The sequence below is a fragment of the Halichoerus grypus genome, chromosome 8 (genome assembly GCF_964656455.1).
Source record: "Halichoerus grypus chromosome 8, mHalGry1.hap1.1, whole genome shotgun sequence".
NCBI classification, from domain to species: Eukaryota; Metazoa; Chordata; class Mammalia; order Carnivora; family Phocidae; genus Halichoerus; species Halichoerus grypus.
Genome location: NC_135719.1, coordinates 135,490,751 through 135,497,589, shown reverse-complemented (window position 1 = coordinate 135,497,589; position 6,839 = coordinate 135,490,751). Strand labels below are relative to the sequence as shown.

The window sequence follows — 6,839 nt, the reverse complement described above, 5'->3', positions numbered from 1 at the left end:
TGAAGACAAAAGTGTCCTAACCCATTTAATCCATCCAAAAGCCCTTAAAATATCTCTTATTCTCCTTTTACAAATGATAAAGCAGAAGCTCAATAATTAAAATACTCAATGCCGCATTGTAAATAGTTGAGCTGGGATTTGAATAAAGTCTGCTTGTCTCTAAATTCCATATTCTTAAATTTCCAATCTGCTTCCTCAAGGCATGAAAGGCATGAAAGATGTTTGGTTCTTGCTCTCTCATCTCCCTCACGAGTAAACAGAATCAGGTAGATATGAAGTTAATTGCCCAAGGTCATGCAACTCATCATTGACTTCATCAAGGCTTGCAACCAGGTTTCTGTATTTGCCTTCTTCCATAAATTTGTAATCAAGACAAGTAACTGAAGCAAAACAGAATTTTGCCAGGTGTGGCTAAAATCCTCCATAAGAAATCTAATGCCGTGTTTGCATTTGGCCACAGGACATAGAAACTGCCGAAGCAAAATTAAATATCTATTTTCAACTTGCGTATAAAACCAGAAGGAAAAAAAAAAAAAAGAAGCCAGTAACTGTTTTTAGTAGAGGGCAGGGGATAAGGAGGTTCAAAAAAGAATAGTTAAATTTTTATAATTTTTGTTGCTAAGGTAGAAAAAATTATGCAAAATCGTTTATCTGCAGAGTATGAACATAAATTATTTTTGTATTGCTAATGATAATATAAGAATCTATTTTGATGGTGTTATTGTTTTGCTAAGAACACATTTGCTTATGAAATTAATGTTTTCTGACTTGACTCTAAGTCCAATCCATGTATATCTATGACTGCTACAGAGGGAGATATATCTCAACAAATTTGGTTATCCTGTTTTTTCTGATATAATACCTTACAACCCTTCACAAGCCCTTAGGAGCACTGACAATCTCAAATTTATACTGAAAGTGCACTCCTCCATATCTGCATTTGCAAATAAGAGAGATCGTGTAACTGGTATAATTCAATATCCTTCATAAAATATTCTTCCATGTATGTCCATTAGCTATTACTGCTATCTCTCCAAAACATACTAGCATAAATAAGCAGCTGTCTATTATTTCTCATGATCCTAGTGGATAGATGAATTGAACTGATGTCTACAATCAGCTGAGTGCTGGTTAGATGGTTTTGCTGATGATGTCTGTGTTCTCACACGTGTCTGAGGCTTGGGTTAAAATGATTTGCCTGTGTTCCATATGTTCTTTCATTCTCCAGCAGGCTAGCACAGCCTTGTCCCCAGGCTAGCTCAAATCTGTTCTAACAATTATTACAGGGAAGCAAGAAAAAGAAATGTAAATGTGCAAGAGATTTTTCAAGGCTTGGTTTATGTCAAGCCTTCTAATATTCTATTGGTCAAATCAAGTAATGTAGCTGAGCCAGAGTCAGAGTGAGAGAGGTCTACAGGGCAATAATTATAGGACAAACCACGTGGCTATAGGTGGGTCATTAATAGGAGCCATCAGTGCAATCCTTGTACAAGACAATGTCAAATATCTGATGGGTTAAAAAAATGTGTATTTTATTGTCTAAATTCTGATGGTATTTATCAGTTTAATGTTGATTGGCAACATATTGTTATTCTTATTACTGCACAGATAACCAGCTGGAGCAGTCTGAATCATATGGAAACTTGGTAGGTTAGATACTATCTGAGGGTGAAAGAAGGAAGGGAGTCAACCTGAGGAGCATTTTTAAGTAAGTGTGACTATTTCCTAATGGCTGTTTTCTTAAAATTTTCCAGCTTCTTTATTAAGATACATTTGGTATACAAAAACTGCACATAACAATGTTTGCAATTTGGTGAGTCTAGACATATGTGCACACTGGTATTACCATCACTGCGGTCCAGATCATAAAACATATTCATCAGCTCTAAAATTTTCCTGCGTTTCTTTTTGTTCATTTGTTTCTTTTTGTTTGTTTGTTTTTACTATTTGTGTGTGTGTGTGTGTGTGTGTGTTTTGTGGTAAAAACACTTAACAGTTAACACTATCGTCCTGATAAATGATTTCTTGGATATGCACACCAAAAATATAGGGAACAAAAGCAAAAATACATAAGTGGGACTCCATCACACAAAAAAGCTTGTACACAACAAAAGAAACAATCAATGAGTTAAAAGGCAAAATACGGGATGGGAGAAAATACTTTCAAATCATACATCTGATAAGGGATTAATTTCCAAAATATATAAGTAATTCAATAGAAATGATAGCAATAATAAAGTAACCCAATTAAACAATGGACGAAGGACTTGAAAAGACCTTTTACCAAAGACATACAAATGGCAAGCAAGTATACAAAAAGATGCTCAGCATCAATCATCAGTGAAATGCAAAACAAAACCACAAAGAGGGGCACCTGGGTTGCTCATTCGGTTGAGCATTAGATTCTAGATTTTGGCTCAGGTTGTGATCTCAGGATCATGAGATTGAGCCCTGCATCAGGCTCAGTATTTAGCCAGAATCTGCTTGAGATTCCCTCTCTTCCTCTCCCTCTGCCCCTCACCCCACTGACGGGCTCCCTCTCTCTCCCATCCAAGTACTAACCAGGCCCGACCCTGCTTAGCTTCCCAAATCAGATGAGATCAGGCACACTCAGGGTGGGATGGCCGTAGATGCTCCGTCTCTCTTTCTTTCTCTCTCTCTCGGTCTCTCTCTTGCTCTCTCACTCTGTCTCTCTCAAATAAATAAATAAATCTTTATAAAAGAGAAATCAGCTCACATCTATTAAGATGGCTATTACCAAAAACAGCACAAGTGTTGGCAAGGTTGTGGAGGAATTGAAACCCTTGTGCACTGTTGGTGGGAACGTAAATTGGTAAAGCAATGAAAGATAGTATGGACATTCCTCAAAAAATTAAAACTAGAACTACTATATAATCCAGTAATCCCATTTCTGAGTATATATCCAAAAGAATTGAAATCAGGATCTTGAAGAGTTCCCAGGTTCATTGCAGTATTTTTCACAATAGCCAAGATATAAAAACAACCCAGATGTCCACTGACTGATGAATGGATGAAGAAAATGTATAAACACACAGTGGAATATTACTCAGCCTCTAAAAAGAAGGAAATCCTATCATTTGTGACAACATGGATGGCCCTGGGAGACATTAAGCTAAGTGAAATAAGTCAGTCACAGGATAAATACTTCATGATTCCTCTTATATAAGGTACCTGAAATTGTCAAAGGTATAGAAATATATAATATAATGATGATTATCAGGGGATGGAGGAGGGGGATATTGTCCAATGGGTAGATATGCTGCACAACACAGTGCCTATAGTTAACAATAAGGTACTGTGCACTTAAACATTTGTCTATTTTCTTAAATGAATCAAATAATCATCTTTAACACTAGGACTCAGAAATATCTTGGACAGTGATTTGGATTGCTTTCAGATTTGGGGCTATATCTTTTGACTTTTGTGTTCCTTTCCGACTCTAAATCAATATAGCAAAGCTTTGCTTTTAGGCAAATTTCACTAAACGCACACCAGTTACAATTGAGGTGGATTTAACTCACTCATGTTTGTGTCTGATTCCTAATTATATGTTTCCAATCACTTAGTTACTTTAATCAATTATCTATTGAAGCATTGTGGTTCCAGATGTAATCTTAACATAGAAATTAAATGAGAGAAAATGTGGGATTTGGGACATTAAGCACACAACTAATTAAATCATATTGAATCCATTGACTTAGGTTTCACTTTATTATGAACATTTATCTTGATATTTTATCCAATCAGGAATGCTATTTATGGGTTGAGTGTATCAGCCTTTAACTTACTTTCACTATTATTACAGGGTTATTTATACTGGGAAAATAGATGAGATTGATAATCATAATTCACATAGACTAAACCTATAGACCCAAAATGTTTGAAACGGTCATCTGATTACATCTACAAGGTAGGATTTGGGGAGGGATATGTGTTGAATAGAGTTGGTAAATATTCAGGGCGCCTGGGTGGCTCAGTTGGTTAAGCAGCTGCCTTCGGCTCAGGTCATGATCCCAGGGTCCTGGGATCAAGCCCTGCATCGGGCTCCCTGCTCAGTGGGAAGCCGTTTCTCCCTCTCCCTCTGCCTGCCTCTCTGCTTACTTGTGCTCTCTATCTCTCTGTCAAATAAATAAAACCTTAAAAAAAAAAAAGTTGGTAAATATTTGCTTTCTTGACTTTACTATTGTGTTATGAGTATGGTGCATGTTGCATGTTGCATGTATGGTGTTAATATTAATAATGTAAAGATTATATGAGGCTGTGGAAGACAAATCTCCTTTTAGAAACTTACCATGCGAACAGCAAATAATAATCTAATGCATAAAAACCTGAAACATGACATGTGGAATCATATAGACTTGAGTTAGAATCTTAGTTCTACCATGTACTAACTATGATTTACTGGATTTTTCCAAGCCTCAGTTTCCCATATGTAAAACTGGGAATAATTATTGTTTCTCCCAACAATTCACTGGGAGAATCAAATGTGATAATGAATGTAAAATGCTAAGAGCATTGTGCCTGTATATTGTAAGTGCTTAATACATTTTTCTTTAGTGATACTGATGGAAAATATAGAGAATATATGTAAGTGATTGTCATGAATATCCTAAAAATTCATAAAAATAGTAGCTTAAATGGATTTGTTTAGTGTATCAAAAACTGCAGTAGTATGTTACATGAGCAAATAAACTTAATTGGAATTTAATCTATTTAATTCAAAATTAAGCCCTATTTGCAACTTTGCAGTTACCCCAGGAGAAGTGTAGAATTGTACATGTTTGTGATTTATGCTCACAAGAGCCCTGGATTCTGATATTGTTCTCATGGAACCAACAATAAGATTAGAGGTTTCTATTTTGTGGTGGTTGATAAAAACCCGTCTACAAAGTACATCCCCTCATCTCAGTGGTTTGGAAGTTTAATGTGCATAATGAAAACACATGGTTCTTCAGTATGTAAATTGAAACAAACTTAGAGATTCTGATTTAGGTTGTGGCAGTGTGACAAAGAACTGTGAATTTTTATACGTGTCACAGATAACTCTGATTTAGGTAGTTAGGAGCAACACTTTGAGAATCACAGCAAAATGATCTCTGCTCTGAGTATCTTGATAATAGAAGCCTAGAAGTCCAGGCTGGAGAGAGAAGAAATTGGGATTTGAAGAAGACAGAGGCTGGATTGAAGTACAGTTGGTGTTAAGTCAATGATTCCATCTTTGAAAATGTATGACAATCTAAAGTCCCTGATTATGACGTGAAATGCATCGATAATGGATTTGGTAGTCACTGAGTGAAGACAGGAGACAAATGTGAATGCTTGTGGGTACAAAGGTTAGGATCGAAATCAGTAGGTGGTGGGGATGGTTTGGTGGATATATTGAAAATGAAATAAACCACCTATGATGGAAGAACATAGAATTAAAATTCCTGTTATGCCCATTAACACAAAGGGCTTCACTTAAGGATTTAAGTATCTAAAATACTTGGGAAATACTGAAATAAAAAATCTGGAGAAGTTTTGTAGAGGCACAATAATTATCAATTATGCCATATGAAATTAATTTTGAAATTCCTTTTAAAAATGATTAAATCTCTATTATGTTTCAGACCCTGGTTATTTATCTATGTACCATATCCTAAAGGAAAAGCTTTGAGAAAATGCCCTCCTTAGGAAATATGTACATTTCAATACCCAGGTCAAAACTTTCTTACATTAAAAACAAACAAACAAACAAAAAACTTTTTTTTTAATCCATGTGAAGTTATTTTTTCCTCAATAAAATAAAAATAATAAATTACATTCATAGTAATTTTGACTTAACATGGGAAAATTAGAAATACCCTTGGGTTCTTCTATGCCTTTGATATAAAAGTTGCTTTATCAAAATAATCGATGGTAAGTCATACAATATAATATTCTTCACATGAACATTTGTGAAAATGATTTGTAAACCGAATGATAATATAAAAATGCATATTATTATTACGTGCTGTCCCCTGAATGACACAATTCAGTACAAAAAATATGATGCATAAAAATCAAGCTAATTTGGACACTGAGGAAAGAACAGTAGGAATTATAGTAAAAGAAACAGGGCTTGTTAAATATCCATTACCTGTCAAGCACTGTTTTATGTACTTGTATTTATTAACTTTAATTCTTTTTTTTTAAGATTTTATTTATTTATTTGAGAGAGAAAGCCTGTGTGCATGAGCAAGACGGAGGAGCAGAGGGAGAGGGAGAAGTGGACTCCCAACTGAGCAGGAAGCCAGACTGGAATCTCAACTCCAGGACCCTGAGATGAGGACCTGAACCCAATGAAGAAGACGCTTAACCAAATGAGCCACCCAGGCATCCTTATTAACTTTAATTCTTAAGCAAGTCCTGTAAGGAAGACCTCATTTCACAAATGGTAACTGAGACACAGAGATGTGAAGTAACTTGTCAAGGATACATAACTTGACCATGGCAAAACCAATATTTAAATTTAGACATTCCTGCATTTTTTCATTAAAATTCTCATAAATATCTCTAGCATATAATATGTATTCAGTGTTTACTTCCAACTGCATACAGAAACAAATAAGTAGCTGTGAAGTGTGTGATTGTCTCTTTAAAAAGGGGGTCGATAGTGGGATTTGGAATTCCTCATTTCATACATATATATATATATATATATTTTTTTTTTTGATCATGTATGTGAGAGTTTATTTCCCAGCTCTCCATTCTATTTTACTGGTTTGTATGTCTGCCCCATTGCCAATACTACCCTGTTTTGATGATTGTGACTTTGCAGTGAATTTTAAAATCAGGAA

The 6,839-nt window shown here is 35.2% G+C and overlaps 1 long non-coding RNA gene across 1 annotated transcript; it reads left to right on the top strand.

The window, feature by feature from the left end:
• Positions 1-1,612: 1,612 nt before the first annotated feature.
• LOC118548815 (uncharacterized) lies at positions 1,613-6,566 on the top strand. The gene is made up of 2 exons (XR_013450202.1): positions 1,613-1,708; positions 6,197-6,566. It is a non-coding gene; the product is annotated as an uncharacterized LOC118548815 (long non-coding RNA).
• Positions 6,567-6,839: the final 273 nt, after the last annotated feature.